The sequence below is a fragment of the Pseudophryne corroboree genome, chromosome 1 (genome assembly GCF_028390025.1).
Source record: "Pseudophryne corroboree isolate aPseCor3 chromosome 1, aPseCor3.hap2, whole genome shotgun sequence".
Classification (NCBI taxonomy): Eukaryota; Metazoa; Chordata; class Amphibia; order Anura; family Myobatrachidae; genus Pseudophryne; species Pseudophryne corroboree.
In genome coordinates this window covers 816,458,055-816,481,326 of record NC_086444.1, presented here as the reverse complement: position 1 = coordinate 816,481,326, position 23,272 = coordinate 816,458,055, and positions in this window count along the sequence as shown.

Genomic DNA, 23,272 nt, shown 5'->3' with positions numbered 1-23,272 from the left:
TTTAACCATTTTTGTGCCATCCGAAAAGTCGAATCCAGGACGCACTTATCCGTCAATTGGTCCATTTTTCGACAGCGGGACTGTCGAATCCGTTTTTAATTGAATATGTCAAATTCCGGCACCCGCCGGCCGGGATTCGACGGTCGAATTGTGTCGAATTTAAAAACGGGCGAAAAAAAGCAGCAATTCGCCCGGAATTGCATATACCCCATAGAATCAATGATAAGTTCACAGGTCTGTGTGTAAACATTGCCAGCATAGCAAAAACAGGCTAGTTAACAGGGATTTATTTTCTGAGCCTGCTGAGGTCCTGAAAAAAAATTCTCAATCACAGCTGCCGGAGGGCTGCAATTGGGGGCTAATTGGATAGCCTCGGGGAATCAATTAGCCCACTGTAAATTACAGCAGCTAACTAAATTCCGCCCTTAGTTTGGAGATTGCACAAGAGATTGAGTTATATGTTGTAAGTGCTGTGTGTATATTGTTCTTTTTTTTTAAAAAAAAGTGAAAAAAAGTTAAATTTTAGTTTCATGATGAAACAAAAGAGTACCTCCACAAAAGAGTCTCCTTTTCTCCTTGTCTATCTATATAAAAATAAAGATTACAAAGATCCGAATATTCTTGATAGCATTTGGAAATGGCATATCACATTATATGATAAAATAATAAAAATGATCTATTACATATACATTTATTATATATATATTATGCTGCGCTATATAAGAAACTGTTAATAATAATAATAATAATATACATTTAGTAATCCCAGTTAATCACACTTACATAAGTTTATTATGGATACATTTACATTCTCACTTTTTGTGGCTGGCTAAAGAAGTACAATTATCTACAGTATTTGTTTTGTTGTATACTGCACTATGTGGTACACCATGTTTATTAAGGAGTAGAATTGCATTTTGTTATAGTAGCAACCAAAAATAAATGTTGTTTCATTAATGCCGCATACACACGGTGCGACCTGTGCGGTGACAGATATTGACTATATTGACACCGGAGGCATGAGCTTTCGATATAGACAGTATTGGCCCTGCCTGCACCCACTATATTTCCTTGCGAGGCTGATCCCACAGTCCCGAGCAAGGTGCGCATATATGGTGCGATATGCACTATATTTACTTCCGATTTATGGACTAGATAGTCCATATTGGAGGTAAGATTGCACCGTGTGTAGTATTCACCTTTATCCTACAATATTCCTGATGGTGTAATAGTACTTTACAGATTCCATTTTAATAAACAAATATAAATGGAGAAACATTTAACACATTTCATCTTGGGGATAAATATTGTCTAAACCACTAGATGGCAACATTGTTCCACATATAATACAGTAAGCGCACATGTAATAAAAAAAGATATAAACAAAAAAAGCATGTATTGCATTACATAAAAATTATGTGTGCCAAAGTGGGTTGCCAATTGCAAAAATTCAGTATATTCTTCTAAAAGTATTATTCTGAAAATGTGTTACGCAGTAAAATTTTATTTAGAAATGCAAAGATACAAATCTTAAACAGTACATTTATTAAAAAGGAGATAATTACTTGGTAGAAATACTTTACAGTGACTCAATTTGTTTATATATATATATATATATATATATATATATATAAACACCAAATTGAGATACTGTATGTATCTATATCTATATATATATCTATATATATCTCTCTCTCTCTCTCTCTATATATATATATATATATATATAAAATATAATTTTGATGTAGAAAATATGTAACTTTAATGCTTATAATTAGGCAAAATTTGATAATGAGTTTGCATAAATTCATATTAATTTGTGATTACCGTGCTCTAAGCACATGATGTATTTACTATTTTGAAATCATAGATTGGCATCAGAGATATATGATACTCTAGAAATTCTGTTTGCTGTGATTCAACTCAAATTTGTGAATTGATTTAAGTACCCTGCATTTAAAAAAAGAAATAACAGCCATTTGAGATTTCTAACATATTCAATTGGAGGACTCTGGAAAGATTAGGTATATATGTACAGGAATGAGCTTGGACATCATTAATATGAAATACATTTGTGCAGAGCCGGCCCTAACCAATATGATGCCCTAGGCAAGATTTTGTCTGGTGCCCCCTAGCACTGCTGCTAGTTCCGCCTCTGACCCTGCACACCTTTCCCAGCACCATCACCCCTCACCCATAGCAGTCTTTATTTTGCTGTTCCTACCCCCTATATTTTAAATTGGAACAGTGCACACATTCGGCGCACAGCTCAAAAAGAGGCGTGTTCTTGCTGGGAAGGGGTGTGGCCACACAATAGTGCCCCCAATTCAAATTACACCACATAGTAGTGCAACTTTATTCAAATTTTATCATGTGATAATGTCCCTTCTTCATGTTACATCACACAGTAGTACCACTTTACCTTATATACGTTACTGGTCACAGTAGTGCCCCTTATTCACATTACACCACACCATATTGCTCCTTATTCACATTACACCACACAATAGTACCCTTTCTATACGTAACACCACACAGTAGAGCACCTTATATACATAATGCCACACATTAGTAATGCCTTTATACACATAATACCACACAGTAATGCCCCTAACACATAATAAACATATTATTAATGTCCTTATAAACATAATGCACCTTACACATTATGCAAACCTTTATTAATGCCCTTATACACATATAGAAGGCCTTACACATATGCCGCACATTATTAATGCCCTTATACACATGACACACATAGTGCCTCTTACACATATGCATTTATACACGACACGCATAATGCTCATTACACATATGCCAAACACTACTGCACAACCAACCCACCCGCATACAGCACTCACACGGCCGCTAACACTGTGACCTCTGCCTCTGCTTGGATACAGATGTGTCCTCATACATCTTGCCTCAATGCACCATGCAGCAGGAGATGCCTGGCGTGAGTCAGCTCAGCTGGCAGCTCTGCTAACGTCGGGTGCCTTCTTTGATGAAAATGCATCTTATTTGCATTACTATGTGGCTAGGTTGCAAAAGCTGCTTCTGCTGATTAAAATGATATGGAGCATGCCTACATTCTGTGTTGCGACTGTGGCTGTATCTGCATACGAAATGCTACACACAGAATATAGGCATGCCGCATATCATTTTAATTAGCAGAAGCTGCAGGTGCCCCTAGGCATACCAAATGCCCTAGGCATTTGCCTAGTTTGCCTATGCCTAGGGCCGGCTCTGCATTTGTGCACAATATAGTCTTATTTTGTGCTCTTTGTATAAAATGTCAATGATTGTCATTCCACATGTATCTCTAATCTTTTATGAACACTCCCAAAACAAAAATATTGATGGTCGTTTGTTTATTTCCCTCCAGAGTCACATTGTTGAAGATGCCACAAAGCATATTACAACATGTGCTTCCCCTAGGCCACAAACAGGGCCACAGCAAAGGAAAAAGTGCCCAACTAAGCTTAGGTTTCACAACATTGGGAATAGGATAGCAAAAAATCAAACTGGCAAACCACTTCGGTGTTCATATTGCCCAAAGGGCAAACCTACCACAATATGTGTGATGTGTAACAGAGGACACAGTATGAGAGTGAGTAATACCCCTTTCACACCGCACAAATAACCCGGTATCGACCCAGCATATTGCCAGGTCAACACAGGTCGGCGTGTGGTGTGAAAGCGCCATGGTGGAATCCCGGGTCACCTGACCCAGTGATTCAACCGGGGAATAAAGCAGTGTTGTTCCCGTGTCAGTGGCAGCGTAAATGGGTTCCCGGGTCTGCGACCTGGGACCCGTTCACTAGATAGGAAGAGCTCATCTCCCAGCGCTGCCTCCGTCCCCGCTGCCGGCTCCGACCCCGCCACTATGGCAACCCGCCTGGCATATTGCCGAGTCAGGGAAGCCTGCTGTAGCGTCCAATGCCAGATCCCACCCAGGAAGGACCCATTTCCAATTACCGGGTGGGATCCGGCATTTGCGATGTGAAAGAGGTAAGAGTGAGATAGGCATGGAAATGATTAGTGAATAGGAAAGAGAGAAAGCAAAAAGATACTATTCATACATATGTATACATATAGACCCAATGTCCTATACATAGGACACTTAATCATTTTGTAACTGGAGCCTGATTTGTAAACATATTGTCATATTCATGTTTAAAATATTTGTCTGATAAGTTTATCAATAAATATTTAGAAAATATAAACTTTGTATTATGGGTTTTAAGTTAAGGAGTAACTCACAAAAGTCTAATCTCCACCTGCTTATATACTCCAACCATTAGAATACCAGTGAGATAAGAGTACAATGCTTTGTTATATAGGGGCCTACTATGCTTGGCTGGCAGTCGGGAACCCGGCGCATGGATCCCGACCGCTGGAATGTTGGCAGGAGGGTGGGCGCAAAAGAGCCCCTTGCGAGGCCCGCTGCGCTCTCGCCACGCTGTGCTCGCCACGCTGCAGGCACGGTGGCGCACTACGCTATTTATTCTCCCTCCAGGGGTGTCGTGGACACTTCAAAAGGGACAATAGTTGTTGATATCCCGGCGGTCGGGATCCCAGCACCGGTATGCAGTGCACCAGGATCCCGACAGCCGTGATATTGCGTGCCACCCGTTATATTGTGCTGCCTATGGTAGCACTAGTTTACCAATTTGTTTTTATTGTTGTTACTATTATTATTTTAGGACTGTACAGTTGTCAGTGACAGCCACGCAGAAGTCAGGCATATTAGCGCAATAAGGCGCTGATGCAAAATTGAATGTGTGCCAGGTGAACGCATTGTGCCTGTTTTTCCATTGTGCGCACTCAGGAGCTGACCATATGCAACTATGGGCAATGTCCACTCATAATCAACTAAGTATCATTTCCACTTATACAGTAGCTGAAGAGGCGTAACTGAGTGGTAATGGGATGTTCTCTCGTAGGCAAAACTCAGCAGAATTGCAAGGAACATATGCTGCTGTATTACCAGCAAATATCTGGCACTAACAATGGTGCTTTCATGCATCAGGGCTAATGCAGAGTTGGAAGTAAAATTGGGTATACACATCCTAAGAGGCATTTATACACTTAGGTGCTAGTCTGAATGGACTGAATATGCATGCCCTTACAGAAGTTTACCCATATGAGGATGCCATTTCACACCTCCATTCCAAATATCTGGTCATAAATTTAGATACATTTGGAATGTGTTCAACTACATGTTCTTCCCTTTGTGCACACTTATTTTTAGAGCATGTACAGTGGAAAAATATCTAAGGTACTGTATGCCACCCAGGGGCTGGCTGGGCAGGGGGCCACTGCAATTTAAGTGTTCCAGGGCCATCTGACTGCAGACTCCCTGTGAAAAGCTGGACCGCTTGCTTGAGTCTGCCCCCCCCCCCCCCCCGGGCTGAAAGCTGCCAACCAGCCCCTGATGCCACCCGGCTTCAGTATGAATTACCAGCAGTCGGTATGCCGGCGGTCACATGACTGACAGCAGCATCCCGACACTGAAGATCCCAACATCGGAGGGGGTAAGTATTTTTACCCTCCCATAGCTTAACCCTCCATAGCCCTAACCCCTCTAGTGCCTAACACTAATCTTCCCCGAGCCCTTACCATAACCCAAACCCCAATATTTACCTTCGGGATGTCGGCTGTCAGTGTTTAAGCACCAGTCACATGACTGCCGGAATCCCATCTGCCTGGATGTTGAATGCATCCCTGCTACTTAAAGTGACATACATTCAGTGTTACCTGTACATCAGCCATTTGCTGCAGAGCCACCAGCTTACTTGCCTAATTGTCTGCTTGTAAAAAAAGAATTCTTGAGAGATTATGAAAGCAACATTTATACATATACAGCGCTGCAGAGTGTGTATTCTGCTTTGTCTGTGAAGAACATAATACATTTCACTAATATTCAACCATAAAAAGCTGGCATTGCATATCCCCCCCCCCCCCCGCATCTCTGTCCCCCTTATCCTTCCCCTGTGTTCCTGGCTCTCATTTCTCTCCATCTCATCACCCACCCCATCTCCTGTCTCTCATATCTGTCCCCCTCACCCCCATCTCCATGTCTCTCATTTCTGTCTCACTCACACACCATCTCCCTGTATTTTATCTCAGGCCTTAATGTCTCATCTCTGTCCCCATCCTCCCTCCCCCTTGTCAGTCTCTCTCACACCTGTCCCCCAATCCTCCTGGTGCATGGGGGGGGCATTGTAAGTACAGGACTGCTCCCTCCTGTAAGCATCTGCAGTTGGCCCCTCCTACTGGTGAATCTTCCTTGTGGGTAAGGGGTGCTGGCTGCAAGTGCTGACAGGAAGTAATAGTCCTGTCCTAACAGCATTGGTGGGAAAAGACATAAGTGAGGATGTCTGGAAGTCTACCATCCAATTAGAGCTGTGAGCTTCTGAGACCCCTCCTCTGTAGCCGGTACTGCTATTGCTCTGGACACTAGGGTCCCTAGAGGACCCTAGCACTGTCCCAGAGCCTAGAGCTCAATTAGAGATGAGCGCCTGAAATTTTTCGGGTTTTGTGTTTTGGTTTTGGGTTCGGTTCCGCGGCCGTGTTTTGGGTTCGAACGCGTTTTGGCAAAACCTCACCGAATTATTTTTGTCGGATTCGGGTGTGTTTTGGATTCGGGTGTTTTTTTCCAAAAACACTAAAAAACAGCTTAAATCATAGAATTTGGGGGTCATTTTGATCCCAAAGTATTATTAACCTCAAAAACCATAATTTACACTCATTTTCAGTCTATTCTGAATACCTCACACCTCACAATATTATTTTTAGTCCTAAAATTTGCACCGAGGTCGCTGTGTGAGTAAGATAAGCGACCCTAGTGGCCGACACAAACACCGGGCCCATCTAGGAGTGGCACTGCAGTGTCACGCAGGATGTCCCTTCCAAAAAACCCTCCCCAAACAGCACATGACGCAAAGAAAAAAAGAGGCGCAATGAGGTAGCTGTGTGAGTAAGATTAGCGACCCTAGTGGCCGACACAAACACCGGGCCCATCTAGGAGTGGCACTGCAGTGTCACGTAGGATGTCCTTTCCAAAAAACCCTCCCCAAACAGCACATGACGCAAAGAAAAAAAGAGGCGCAATGAGGTAGCTGTGTGAGTAAGATTAGCGACCGTAGTGGCCGACACAAACACCGGGCCCATTTAGGAGTGGCACTGCAGTGTCACGTAGGATGTCCCTTCCAAAAAACCCTCCCCAAACAGCACATGACGCAAAGAAAAAGAGATAGTATACTCGTAACTAGTATGTATGTATAAAGAAAGAAAAAAAAACCACGGTTAGGTGGTATATACAATTATGGACGGGCTGCCGAGTGCCGACACAGAGGTAGCCACAGCCGTGAACTACCGCACTGTACTGTGTCTGCTGCTAATATATAGACTGGTTGATAAAGAGATAGTATACTCGTAACTAGTATGTATGTATAAAGAAAGAAAAAAAAACCACGGTTAGGTGGTATATACAATTATGGACGGGCTGCCGAGTGCCGACACAGAGGTAGCCACAGCCGTGAACTACCGCACTGTACTGTGTCTGCTGCTAATATATAGACTGGTTGATAAAGAGATAATATACTCGTAACTAGTATGTATGTATAAAGAAAGAAAGAAAAAAAAACCACGGTTAGGTGGTATATACAATTATGGACGGGCTGCCGAGTGCCGACACAGAGGTAGCCACAGCCGTGAACTACCGCACTGTACTGTGTCTGCTGCTAATATATAGACTGGTTGATAAAGAGATAGTATACTCGTAACTAGTATGTATGTATAAAGAAAGAAAAAAAAACCACGGTTAGGTCACTGGTATATACAATTATGGACGGGCTGCGGAGTGCCGACACAGAGGTAGCCACAGCCGTGAACTACCGCACTGTACTGTGTCTGCTGCTAATATATAGACTGGTTGATAAAGAGATAGTATACTCGTAACTAGTATGTATGTATAAAGAAAGAAAAAAAAACCACGGTTAGGTCACTGGTATATACAATTATGGACGGGCTGCCGAGTGCCGACACAGAGGTAGCCACAGCCGTGAACTACCGCACTGTACTGTGTCTGCTGCTAATATATAGACTGGTTGATAAAGAGATAGTATACTCGTAACTAGTATGTATGTATAAAGAAAGAAAAAAAAACCACGGTTAGGTCACTGGTATATACAATTATGGACGGGCTGCCGAGTGCCGACACAGAGGTAGCCACAGCCGTGAACTACCGCACTGTACTGTGTCTGCTGCTAATATATAGACTGGTTGATAAAGAGATAGTATACTCGTAACTAGTATGTATGTATAAAGAAAGAAAAAAAAACCACGGTTAGGTCACTGGTATATACAATTATGGACGGGCTGCCGAGTGCCGACACAGAGGTAGCCACAGCCGTGAACTACCGCACTGTACTGTGTCTGCTGCTAATATATAGACTGATTGATAAAGAGATAGTATACTCGTAACTAGTATGTATGTATAAAGAAAGAAAAAAAAACCACGGTTAGGTCACTGGTATATACAATTATGGACGGGCTGCCGAGTGCCGACACAGAGGTAGCCACAGCCGTGAACTACCGCACTGTACTGTGTCTGCTGCTAATATATAGACTGGTTGATAAAGAGATAGTATACTCGTAACTAGTATGTATGTATAAAGAAAGAAAAAAAAACCACGGTTAGGTCACTGGTATATACAATTATGGACGGGCTGCCGAGTGCCGACACAGAGGTAGCCACAGCCGTGAACTACCGCACTGTACACTGGTTGATAAAGAGATAGTAGTATACTCGTAACAACTAGTATGACGACGGTATAAAGAATGAAAAAAAAACCACGGTTAGGTGGTATATAATACAATTATGGTTGGACGGACTGCCTGCCGAGTGCCGACACAGAGGTAGCCACAGCCGTGAACTACCGCACTGTACACTGGTTGATAAAGAGATAGTAGTATACTCGTAACAACTAGTATGACGACGGTATAAAGAATGAAAAAAAAACCACGGTTAGGTGGTATATAATACAATTATGGTTGGACGGACTGCCTGCCGAGTGCCGACACAGAGGTAGCCACAGCCGTGAACTACCGCACTGTACACTGGTTGATAAAGAGATAGTAGTATACTCGTAACAACTAGTATGACGACGGTATAAAGAACGAAAAAAAAACCACGGTTAGGTGGTATATATTATAATACAATTATGGATGGACGGACTGCCTGCCGAGTTCCGACACAGAGGTAGCCACAGCCGTGAACTACCGCACTGTACACTGGTTGATAAAGAGATAGTAGTATACTCGTAACAACTAGTATGACGACGGTATAAAGAACGAAAAAAAAACCACGGTTAGGTGGTATATATTATAATACAATTATGGATGGACGGACTGCCTGCCGAGTTCCGACACAGAGGTAGCCACAGCAGTGAACTACCGCACTGTACACTGGTTACACTGGTTGATAAAGAGATAGTAGTATACTCGTAACAACTAGTATGACTATGACGACGGTATAAAGAAAGAAAAAAAAAACCACGGTTAGGTGGTATATAATACAATTATGGATGGACGGACTGCCTGCCGAGTGCCGACACAGAGGTAGCCACAGCCGTGAACTACCGCACTGTACTGTGTCTGCTGCTAATATAGACTGGTTGATAAAGAGATAGTATACAATACTACTAATATACTGGTGGTCAGGCACTGGTCACCACTAGTCACACTGGCAGTGGCACTCCTGCAGCAAAAGTGTGCACTGTTTAATTTTAATATAATATTATTTATCATGTACTCCTGGCTCCTGCTATAACAACCTGCAGTGCTCCCCAGTCTCCCCCACAATTATAAGCTTTATATACAATACATTGATGTGCAGCACACTGGGCTGAGCAGTGCACACAGACTGAGTCACTGTGTGACTGTGTATCGTTTTTTTCAGGCAGAGAACGGATATATTAAATAAAACAAACAACTGCACTGTCTCTGGTGGTCACTGGTCACTGTGGTCGTCAGTCACTAAATTCTGTCTGCACTCTGCACTCTCTTCTAATCTACAGTATCACAGCAATCTCTCTCTCTCTCTCTCTTCTAAATCTAATCTAAATGGAGAGGACGCCAGCCACGTCCTCTCCCTATCAATCTCAATGCACGTGTGAAAATGGCGGCGACGCGCGGCTCCTTATATAGAATCCGAGTCTCGCGAGAATCCGACAGCGTCATGATGACGTTCGGGCGCGCTCGGGTTAACCGAGCAAGGCGGGAAGATCCGAGTCGCTCGGACCCGTGAAAAAAAAAGTGAAGTTCGTGCGGGTTCGGATTCAAAGAAACCGAACCCGCTCATCTCTAGAGCTCATGTGCAGATTTCCAGGAAAATGGCGTGGTGCCCATTTTCCCGGTGATTTTTCTCTCATGTGCATGCGCGAAACACCGTAAAAAGGCGCTACACCATTTTCCCAGTGATTTCTGCAGCGCTGTTGCTGCTCTGCGGACTCCGGAAGGTAAGTATGAAAAATAATGGGTGCAGTGTGTGCGGTGTGGGCTCCCCTGGACCTCGGGGGCCCGTGTGCACCGCAAACACTGCACCCATTATAAATACGCCAGTGGAGAGGGCAGCTAGACACACCCTAAATTAAATTGTAGATATACCTTTAGCTCCTACAGTTACAACTATTTTACAGGCTGTTCTTGAATGAGTTAGGAGCTGATTGGTTAATACCTTATCTCTCTTCACAGTATGTCTCTCCAAGCTTTCATACATCTCCCCATAAGCATGGAGACTCCTTGGTTTGAAGCTTGCCATCTTATTATTTTTTGAGAGGTAGGTGCAACATAACATTGAGATATCTTTCTGGGTCATTTATATTGCTGTAGGATGAACGATTGACCAACTAGGTGTAGACCAGAGGTTATACTGTAGTATGGTGCCTCAAAATGCTTTTTTAGAACTTATTGTTTTGGGTGTCTATAATGATTTCTCCCCAATTTGTGTCTACAGGGATCTGCTTATTAAAGTGATGGGATTAAGAAGCTTGTTGATCCTGTTTGAATTTCCTCCTTGATGGGGGTTTTCGTTTCACATGAAAAACTTACTATAACCTAAAGACACAACTCTCTTCAGCAACTGCAGCTCTCCTCTACAGCCCCTATACAGAAAAGTAATAGAAAGAATATTTGTATTATTTCTACATGTTTACACGTCTTCTCTTGTTCTCAATCTGGTTAATTTTGTATGACACCTGTCTACTTTATCCTTTTCATTACATTATCTAATGGACAGTTTGCATGCCCTATGCACAACATGCTATACTGAAAGCCGCCCATGTATACTGACTCAGTGGAGCCTATATGGGCAAAATCATTAGCTCCATCCATTGGGGCAATATCTTGCCCTGGTAATTAATGAGGTTAATCATTCTCTCTCATTACCTCACTATGTCAGGTACAGAACCTGTTCCAGTTGGGACAGTTAGTCATGCTCAATGAAAAAAACACATTGTAAATCTGTACAAGGCAAAGTAAGGGTTCCCCTTTCCATAGAGAGGAATTTATATTTAGTCTTATCACAAAGATCAGATAAGCAAAATTACCAGACTCCAACCTTCCTTCTTTTCTTCAGTGTCAGCGTACTATTCTATGTGAAATGGTTGGGTGAGGTGAGTCATGGACCAGGGCTACATCTTATCATCTTAGATATTTTAAAGTCTCCTCCTAGATGGTTTTTCACCTCAGGAGACAAAATGAAAAAAACAAACTAGCAATGTAGGAGGCATCAATGTTTAGACTTTTCTGAGCAATATTTTTCCAGTCCCAGAAAGATTAAGAATCCTGTTTGGTCACGATTATGCTGGGCATCATTGAGATACATAATAGTTTTTCAAGATCAAGCACTCAAAATGTGCTAAGACTGGTATTTCACTTAATCATATTTTCCGATTGTTTATGCAATCTTGTATGGTCATGTGCAAATTCAGTCATATTAGGCCAAAATCAAATAGACCTGCCTATGAATCTGTGTGTTGTGCAGAAATCACCAGGTGGCACAGAAACTGGGCGCTAATTGGCTGAGCAAATCACCACGTGTTTCACCACGTGTAAAACTTGTTGCACCATGTGTGAAACATCATTCGGGATATCTATATGTACATACTGAACAGTACTGGTGCCCGTGATGGCTCGGGAACATTTATTATTTTAACAAGACCAGATTACTACTATACAAGGAGACTGATTACACTATAGACAAGGTGAGTATGCAATAAATTACCATATTAACCCCCTTCAGTGGTATGCCTGGAAATCTTCCGGGGTAGCCAGCGCTGTCAGCTCTGGCAACCCCAGAAGATTTCCGGGCATACTACGTACTGACTGATTCCCCGGGGACAGCCGTGCAGCGTGCACGGTGCCTAGGAATCAGCATACTCCATTATGGCCAATAGGAGTCCGGGGGGCGGGCTTAGCTGTAAAATGGCTTATGCTGCGGCACCCGGGAATCAGCCTTGCGGCGCCTGGGAATCAGCGCTAGGGCTGGCTATTACCTGGTGCTGGAGCTGCCCCATCGCCCTGCCCCATCGCTCGCCCGCTCCCCTCGCACCTTCTTCCCCGCTCCCACTTGGGGCTGGGGCTGGCGATTACCTGGGGCTGCGATTACCTGGGGTTGGGGCTGGCGATTACCTCGCCCTGCCCCATCACTCGCCCCCCCCCATGCATATTCGCCCCCCCGCTCCCACTTGGAGCTGGTGATTACCTGGGGCTGGCGATTACCTCGCCCTGCCCCATCACTTGCACCTTCCCCCCTGCTCCCACTTCAATTTAACCCCCCCCCCCCCTCCTCCTCAGGGGGGTGCTGGATGCTGGAAAATAGCTGCTGACTTACTTTGATTCTTAGGACATTTGTCACGTAATTTTCATTTCTGTTAACATTATTTATTCCCAGCATCGCTCACAATGCTTAGTTGGGTTTATGGTATCAGTTTACATTGGTTAAAGTCTTTTGTAAACTATTTTCTTATGGTTAAAAAGAAAATATCACATAAATTGCAATTATACACTATACAAGATTAGTAATTTAAGTGGTACAGTAAATGACAACAATTGTTATGAAAGCACCTTAGTAATATGCACTACCACACCTATATTAATGTGTATTGGAGTACAACTGTGTGGTTGTAACAACACACGGTTATGTGTATTGGAGTACAATTGTATGGTTGTAACAACACACGGTTATGGATTTTTTAAAGTAAAATATTTTGATATGATGGCACTTTAGCACTATGCACTATTATATTTATATTCATGTGTACTACAGTACATTTGTAGGATTGTAATGATACATTGATATGGAGCTGTCATGGAAGAGTATTGATTTAAAGATTTATTAGATTTGTTTATATTTGATTAGGTTGTACTATTTAATACCACTACGATGTTGGGATATAGTTTATAATGCATGTTTTTTTTTTTTTTAGGATCTAGCCCTTGGGGGTGAATTTGGCTGGTTAGTGCCTCCTGTCTAGTGGCCACTTTGTTCCTTTACTCCCTTTTTTGTAAGCAGAGAAAGGGTGAATATCTCCTCCTTTTATAATTTGTTTCTTATTATAGGATTTAGGTAAAGGTTATGGGGGTATAGGTATGAGAAGTTGGGGTTAAGTATACAGGGAGGGGGGTATGGCAAGGGCTGTCTACAGTACAGAGAGTGTAGCTATGCTTATCCAGTCTGTGGCACAACCATACTAGCACATGTGCAGCACCTAGTACACCACCCATGTATTACTATGGGTGCACATACTTAGGCACAAGTCCTAGTTGCAGGAACACTTTCCACGACTGGCTTGCCATGAATACAGCAAACTGCAGGCTAGAGGAGCATGGCTACATTAGAGTTTGGATTTTGTGTATTTTTACGTGATGTAGTTATGTGACCGCCGGTCACATCACCAACATCTACATCCCACCCCCCTCTAAATCTTGACAGTCAGCATGCCGACTAGCAAGGACTATTCCCACTCGTGAATGTCCATTACACCCATAGAGAGGGAATATTATTATTTTATTATTAACAGTTTCTTATATAGCGCAGCATATTCTGTTGCGCTTTACAATCAGAACAACAGTAATAGAACAAAACTGGGTAAAAACAGACAGACATAGTGGTAGGAAAGCCCTGCTTGCAAGCTTACAATCTATGGGAACCTTTGGTGAGCGAGCTTGCCACCGAGCCCGCAAGACGCTTGTTGGGCTTGTCCATCCCCCCTCGCCGGCATTCCACTGCCGGGATACCACGGTTGGTATTCTAACCACTGGGATCCCCAGCGGTGGTAACGCATACCCAACCCATTTTTTCTATGTTTTGGAATTGTCTTTCTTTTTTCTTTTCCTTAATTTGTCCTCCATGTTTGGAATATATGGAAATTGTGTGTCTGTATGGGAATGCTGGGTTTCTATTCATTCATCTAATCTAGAATGTCTATATCACAGATTAAGGTACTGAGCTGGAATGTCATGGGGTTTAATGACAAGATCAAGAGATCATTGGTCCTCTGTCCGGTTCAGCAATATAAAGCAGATAATAGTATGCCTTCTAAAACACATTTATTAGGCGGTAAGCTAATGTCCTTAAAAATTCCTGGGTTAGTTGGGCATATTACTCCTCATACACAACAGCATCCCGAGGGATATCTGTGTTAATTAGAAAAACAAGTTTTAAATTAGGGTGTCTGCAGACTGACCCTTGGGGGTGCTATATGTTTATTGAATGACATCTCTCCTCTACGCCCTGCCTAATATTGGTAGTACATATTCCCCTGCTTTATTCAAATGAAATTATTAAGAAAGTTTCTGAGTTCTTAATTCAGTACCCTGGTTATTTATGTGGGGAATTTTAATAATGTTGTGGACTCGGGATGGATCGTTTGAAGCTGAATGAAAGCTATCTTCCTGTCAAGGGAAGTCAGTTCGCGGCACTTGTGGCAGCGCTCGGCTTGCTGGATGCATGGAGGATGAGAAATCCTGGTGTGAGGCAATATTCTCGCTTCTCATATACTGTACATATGGTACATTCTCCAGGAGAGACCTAGCCCATACTTGCCTACTTTTGAAAAAGCATTTCAGGGAGATTGTGAAAGTAACACCTATCAACGCGGAAGTGTACTACTACATCTGAGAGGTGTGTTATAAAAATGACATACATCCAAATGTAAATGAGCCCCAAAGTTTGAGCTACATGTTAAAGAAAAGACACTGATATTTTTCAGGATTTGTTTGTGTATTGTGTTTTACAAGAGATTCCATATACTGTAAGTGGCCACGAGATACCTTATTTAACATGCATGTGGCCATAAAAGGGCGAATAAAAGGGCTCAAATAAAATTTGATTTACTTACAAGACCTAGACCACAGGGAGGACTTGTGGTACCACATTTTTTATTCTATTATTTTGCCTCCCAATTGGCTCTTTTATGGTAATCTTAAAGATCCAGACTCCAATGCCGTACCAAGCTTACTAGTCAACCAGATGGGATATTTTCATACTCTACTAAAGACTGTTAAGTGACAAGAAGATTGGGAGTGGTATTCCTCTTGTTAAACAGGCAATTTGGGTATGGGAATTTGCATTAAATCTGATTTGGGTATGGAAATTTGCATTCAATCTGCTGGGGCAGGAAGGATTGTATATATATATATATATATATATAGAGAGAGAGAGACAGTATATATATATATATATATATATATATATATAATGTCCATAGATTCATCTACGATGTTGCCTAAATTGTATCTATTTTTATTAATAGCTGATCACATGGAAGAATTGGGAGACAGGATGGGGATTAACCCCTGGTGTCCCCCAGCACACCAAACTATGTGGGTAACATGACTTGAAAACCTACATATAATAGAAATCCAGAGGTCTTCGTTACATATATCTGCAGAAATATGGCAAAGCCACCATGCCTCGACAAGGCTCCTCTGATGCTGGTGGTCCTAAACCTAATACTATATCTGGGCCTGGGGTGCAGAACCCCACAAACCGGCACAGGCCAGCCACCCCAGGGCAGCACACATGTGAGAAGGTAAAGTGTTAGTATGTGTTAATTAAAGGGAACGCAAAATCTGTATACAAAAAGTGATACACTAGTGACGGTGTAATTAAAAGACCTAAAGGATTAATAACAGTGTTAAGGGGGGTGCTAAATAAATATAATAGTGTGCTACCCCACTGCAGCCCAGCCACTCCAATCAGGGGGAACTGCACCCCAGACCCAGATATAGTATTTTGTTTAGGACCACCAGCATCAGAGGAGCCTTGTCGAGGCCTGGTGGCTTTGCCATATTTCTGCAGATATATGTAACGAAGACCTCTGGATTTCTATTATATGTAGGTTTTCAAGTCATGTTACCCATATAGTTTGGTGTGCTGGGGGACACCAGGGGTTAATCCCCATCCTGTCTCTTGCTTAGAATTACCCCTCCCTTTCAAGCACCTGAAGTATATTGTCAAATTGATATGAGCAACTTGCATTCTGTTTTGCTAGTATGAGAGGCATAGATGGGACCAGTGTTTGGAGGGCATGCTGGTTCCTACAGTGCCATATGGAGATCCCAGGGGTGGCTCCAGGTAAGTTAGCTCTCAATTTGGGTATATCTGTTAGGTGCCATTATCATGTGGCACTATATTTAGTATGACCCAGAAGGGCTATTATTATTATTATTATTATTATTAGTACTGGAAATGGGTCTGGGGTGCAGTTCCCCCTGATTGGAGTGGCTGGGCTGCTGTGGGGTAGCACACTATTATATTTATTTAGCACCCCCCTTAACACTGTTATTAATCCTTTAGGTCTTTTAATTACACCGTCACTAGTGTATCACTTTTTGTATACAGATTTTGCGTTCCCTTTAATTAACACATACTAACACTTTACCTTCTCACATGTGTGCTGCCCTGGGGTGGCTGGCCTGTGCCGGTTTGTGGGGTTCTGCACCCCAGGCCCAGATATAGTATTAGGTTTAGGACCACCAGCATCAGAGGAGCCTTGTCGAGGCCTGGTGGCTTTGCCATATTTCTGCAGATATATGTAACGAAGACCTCTGGATTTCTATTATATGTAGGTTTTCAAGTCATGTTACCCATATAGTTTGGTGTGCTAGGGGACACCAGGGGTTAATCCCCATCCTGTCTCTTGCTTAGAATTACCCCTCCCTTTCAAGCACCTGAAGTATATTGTCAAATTGATATGAGCAACTTGCATTCTGTTTTGCACATGGAAGAATTAACAGCTCTAATGGCCCATACACACGGTGAGATTCGGGCTATGCCCGATTCTCACTATGCGACAGGGACTAGGTCGGCATCGCAAGCACATAATGAGTGTGCTTGCGATACTGACTATGTGCGAATTTGGCTAAGTGTCAATTTTGACTACCTCTTCTATAGAGATAGTCAAAATTAACTTGCCTGCACAGTCTATCTAGTCTTGCAATGTCGACCGCGCGGGACCGCGCATCAGCATCGAATTGGGATCGCAAGGTGACTTTCACCTTGCAATCTGCACTAACTTTTCTTACGATTTTGACTATATAGTCAAAATCGTAAGAAAAAATCTCACCGTGTGTACACACCCTTAGACTTAAATGGGAGGCAGACTTGGGTCCATACGGGAAAAGGAGTGGAGCTTAGTGTTAAAATACAATTATTTTTATTACATACTGTAGAGTATATCTTATGCCAATACACTTTTATAGATTTGGGGGTAGGGCAACAACACAGTGCCTTAAATGTGGAAGTGCTGAAGGCACTTTTTAATATTTACTATGGGAGTGTTATATTGGCTACAGGTGTTTCAAGGGGTGGCACTCAGCATACCGGCGCAGGAATTCCGACAGCCATCATACGACAACTATTTTCCCTCGACAGCTCTTTTGCGCTCACCCCGCTGCCAGTATACCGGCGGATGGGATCCCGGTGCCGGCATATCGTAGTACACCCGTTACAAGAGGTATACTTACACCAGTAGCTTGTTTATTGGTGAATAGTTGAAACATAAGCGCTAGATAGATATACAAAACAATATGTCCTCATTATGTATAGTCTGGCTAAAGTGTGTATAGCTCAAACTTGGATAGCCCAGGAGGGTCCAATAATGAATCAGTGGCTTTCTCTTGTTAATGTCACGGTGGCATGTGAGAAATATGCGTACATAACCAGACATGCTGAACAAAAATTCAACAAAGTATGGGCCAAATGGCTGAGTATTTCACAAGGGCTACAGAAATACTGTAGGTTCTGAATTGTCCCACACTCAGATGAGTTGTAAAGGTAATTATTGGATAGAGTAAGCATGGTTTAGTTCTGCAAAATTTAATGAGCTCATGCAGATACATACAGTATGTGTGGCAGATTTGGAATGTAAGTTTTACAATGGGAGATATTTGTGATATTTGTTTTACAATTTTATTTTTTTATTTTTCCCTTTTTTATCTTTTTTTTATATGAATGTTTTATTTTTATGTGATTGTATTTGTTGTGTATTGATGATATGAAAAATTCTAATAAAAAGTATTAAATATGAAAAAATATAGACAGTTCATAATGTCAACAGGTAGATCATTATGCCGGCTGATGAAGGCAACCACAACATGGTTTGGCAAACAGCAATTATTGAGGAATCAAACATTGGTTCTTGTTCGATCATGACCTGTTTTGTTTCAGTGTTGATGTTTTGATCATGCCTTTCCTTGAAATAAACCTCAGCAGGGGTTGAAACACATTGGTGGAGATCCAGACCAGTGGTGTGAGAAGAATCTTTGCCAGCAGGAGCAGAGTACCAGTGAGCCTACCCGGGACACTTTCTGGCAATACAGTCTCTATGCCAGGGGTGGCCAAACCAGCCCTCGAGATCTACTAACAGTTCACGTTTTCCAGGCAACTTGTGGATCTGTAGAATGTGTCAGTTAGGAATGAAAGCACGACATGTTTGAAAATGTGACAATTAGTAATGACTTCACCTGTGCACCAGCTTGGTTGCCTGGAAAACCTGAACTGTTGGTAGATATTGAGGACCGGGTTGGCCACCCCCGCTCTATGCTCTTTCAAGAACTGACCGTTGCCAGTTTTCTACAGCTGATTGGGAGAGCATTAGAACATCTACGTGAGAACCTTCCATTAAGATATGGGGGTCTATGCATGAAGCAGTGAAAAGAGTGGAGAAGTAAAGCTGTGGAGAAGTTGCCCATGGCAACTAATCAGCTGCTTCGTACAGTTGTATAGTATGCAAATTATAAATATTACTTCAATGCTGATTGGTTGCTATGGACAATTTCTCCACTGGCTCACTTCTCCACCCTTTGCTTCATGAATAGACCCCGTGATGTGGAGAGATTGTTTTTTTTATGTAGTGAACTTTTCTATCTTCCAACCACACTACTACTAAAGAAGTGGAACATCATTGCTATAAGGGATGTATTATACACTGACTTTCATTGATATCGCAGGTAAAGGGATCACGCACTTGCTGTATCTTAATCTAATTCCTGTCAGAGCAGAGAATTGACAGAAGAAGCCTTTCTGAAGATTCTCTTTTAATTAGTCTGACATCATATGTATCTCTGGTAGGGAAAGTGAATACTCCCATTCCTGTGGAGGAATTTGTCAGTGAAAAGATCAATAATACAGTCCCATAAACAATGTGGAAATAGGATATCAGGGCCTGAGTCAGAGGTGAATGCAAATGTCGCTGCCGCTGTATGTTTGTATGAAGCAACTGTGTGAAAAATGCAAATGCCTCAAGAGGCATCCACTGCCAACTTTTCTGATTAAGATTCTGAGAAATCCTAGGGTTGATCAGAATGGCCAACACAATTACACTTCCAGGGCCATGGAAGCTGCTACAAAGACACAGCAGCTGGTTTCGGTACACCCTGAAAACAAAGGCGATATGCTTCCCTTTGCTGCCTCCAAATGACAGCTTGTCATCAGACTGCTGTGAAAAAGGCTCTGTGACCAGAGCTGCAGCACCATCATGAGATGTCGCACTATGGCTCTGGTGCATGCGCAGTCTCGAAAACATTGGTCAATAGTAACCAAATCAGGACTGCATCTGGATGAATCAGGCCCTCATACCTCTGTTTACTAATGACATATAATGATAAATTGTCTCCTTACAGTATATAGCAATGTGTGAAACTAAACTGTGCCTTATGGACACCTGCTACCATTGATGACAGGAAAATAATAACTGTAAGAGGTGTAACATACAGCACCAACATGGTTACCAACATTGATGATACAAAATTCCCAGTGACACAGTAGCCCAGAAGAGCAGGAAGAATGAAAGATCTGAAGGGACTGCTAATTGTAAAAGAGATGGAACAACAGTTATCTAATTTGGACTTTTCTAAACCACACAGTCATGCCATTCACATCTACTGAATTACCCAGCTATCAGAGATGGATTGTTTGAGAAAAGCTCCTGTAAGGAAAGAACATGCATAGACAGCCCCCATGACAAAAACCATGTGAGGGACACAGATGCTAGTCTTCCATCCCGAGGAGACCATACATTTCAGTTTTTCTTACCAAGGGGTCTATTCGTGAAGCAATAAAAAGAGTGGAGAAGTGAGCCTGTGGAGAAGATGGCAACCAATCAGCTGCTCCGTACAGTTGTATAGTATGCAAATTATAAATGTTACTTCAATGCTGATTGGTTGCCATGGGCAACTTCTCCACTGGCTTACTTCTCCACTCTTTTCACTGCTTCACGAATAGACCCCCATGAGTGTTTGTTGGCCATACACAGTCACAAAAAAACCCATGTACTTCCGGCAGTGGCTGTGAACCTCCCTCCAGCCATAGTGCTTTTCATCATGTACCTGCAAAGCTCTGATAGTGCACTAATTTTCCTTTCTCGCACCATATCACAGAGGCACCATCACTGCGCTAAGGCTACTGAGATACACACTGGATTGAATCCTGGACTGAATCCTCTGCAAACCTCCACTGAGAAATCCTTCAGTTTAGCAGCTGCTGCACTCTGCATTGGACATTGCCCAGATAAGGTACTGTGGATTACAACCTATCTTTGGCTACATCTAGCCCCTCACTAAGACATCATCCACCTCTGTTCTCTGAGCAACTAATAACTGACTTATTGCATTAATCTACTAATATCAGTATATTCAGGCTCTGAATTGCTGAAGGCTCACTGTTTCAACTCAGGATCCATTTCCCAGGACATGTTATCACTTCCCCCCACACACAAGAAACCTACTTCAAAGGCCTCTCACACTGAGACTTTTCACACCTACACAGTAGGAATTGGCTTCTAACACCTTCCCAAAAGTCTGCCTATGCTAGGATAATTGATTAAATCAGCAGCTATTTTATTTATCACTTGCTTCAAATATACCCAATAGGTTATAGCAATAACTTTGTTCATAAACCCATTAGAATTTTGGACCAAATACCGATTGGGGGAAAACAAAACACAAAAAGGAAGAAAAAAAAAAAACAAAAAAAAAAAAACACTGCTTTCTCTCCCTCTCTCATCATCATATGCAGCTCAAACTCATAGTAATCTGTCATTGATGACCAAATGTATACATATTGCTCCAGCTTCATTCTTTCACTCCGCCCACCACGTTCTGCAGTTCCTATCACACCATCACAGGCTTCTATTCTCCAATCCCTTGGCATTTTAAAAAGAAAAAACAGGCGCATTCGTGGGAAGCGAGCAGGCAGGAAACTTATTTCCCCCGGTAACCATCTACGTCCTTTGCCCACCTGCTCACCCCCATACACAAAGAACAATCAAATAGAAGTAATACCCAAAAGACGGCCCTATGTTTGGAAGGACAGAACTGTCAACTCTCGCTTTGTGACCCCCATACCCAGAGCTCCTGCAATTAACATAAAGAAAACGGAAGGCCCTCTGGTATGCCCAATCAGGTCAGTCCTTTGTAATGCCAGATCTATAAGAAACAAGACTGCAACAATTGCTGACCTTATTGAATCTGCAGATCTAGCCTGTATTACAGAGACCTGGCTTGATGAAAATGCAGCACCTATATTAGAGGCTGCGGTACCAACAAACTACTCTGTCATCCACAACCCAAGACTGGACCGCAGGGGTGGCGGGGTGGCTATCTGCTTCAAAAATGAACTTAAACTTAGGGTCCACCCTATTGAAACTACTCGCTCATTTGAGTGCATTGCTGCCCAGAGTTCGACAGGATTAGGTTTCAGAGTACTTCTCATCTACCGGCCACCTGGAGATGGAAAGATATTTCTACAAGAAATTGCAGACACTGTTGCTGGCCTGGTTCTGGAACATCAAAGATGGCTCATCCTCGGGGATTTCAATGCATGGGTGGATGATGAGCTCTCACGCCTTGGCCAAGACCTCCTGTGCACAATGAATGGTCTGGGCTTCACACAGATAATTCCCTCTGCCACACATAAAAGTGGTCACACTCTTGATCTTGTCTTTCAGATTGGATTAGAAGTCACTGACCTAAAAATAAACCCAGTCATCTGGTCAGACCACTACTCCCTCTGGTTCTCAGTTGCAACCCCTCAAATAAGATCTCTGCCCGTGGAGTTGACCAGGTACCGTCCAAGGAGGGGTATGACTCCCCAGGCTCTTGCAGCAAATATGGATCTCTCTGCTATACTGGGTGCCTGTGAAGATCCCTGTTCCCTAGTCCGTTATTATAATAGGGATGTTAAGGCTGCAATTGATATTATCGCCCCTGTGCGTATAAGACCTCGTAAACCACATCGTCAAGCTCCATGGTACGACAACAGTGTTAGTGAGCTCAAGAAAAGGGGGCGTAGACTGGAAAGACGATGGAGGAAGACTAACCTAGTGGATGACAAAATAAAACTAATAAAGCATAACGAAGAATATCAATCGACAATCACTCGCAAGAAATCACAGTTCCTGTCAAATGAGATCACAGCAGCAAACAATAGGCCAGCTCAACTTTTCCGCACAGTGGAGATGCTTTGCAAGCCAGCATGCCTGCAGACTGATGAGACCCTTTCCCAAGCAAGATGCAACGAGTTTGCAAACTTCTTTGCAGATAAAATATCCACCATCCGGGCTGGAATATCCACAGTGCCATCAAAGGAGAGCCAAACTACAAAGCCTGCCAATATAAGCTACCTGCCTTCATGGACCAGCTTTGACCCAGTAGATGTAAAGGACACTGCTGAAATTGCTCGGATTTTGCGTCCCACCAC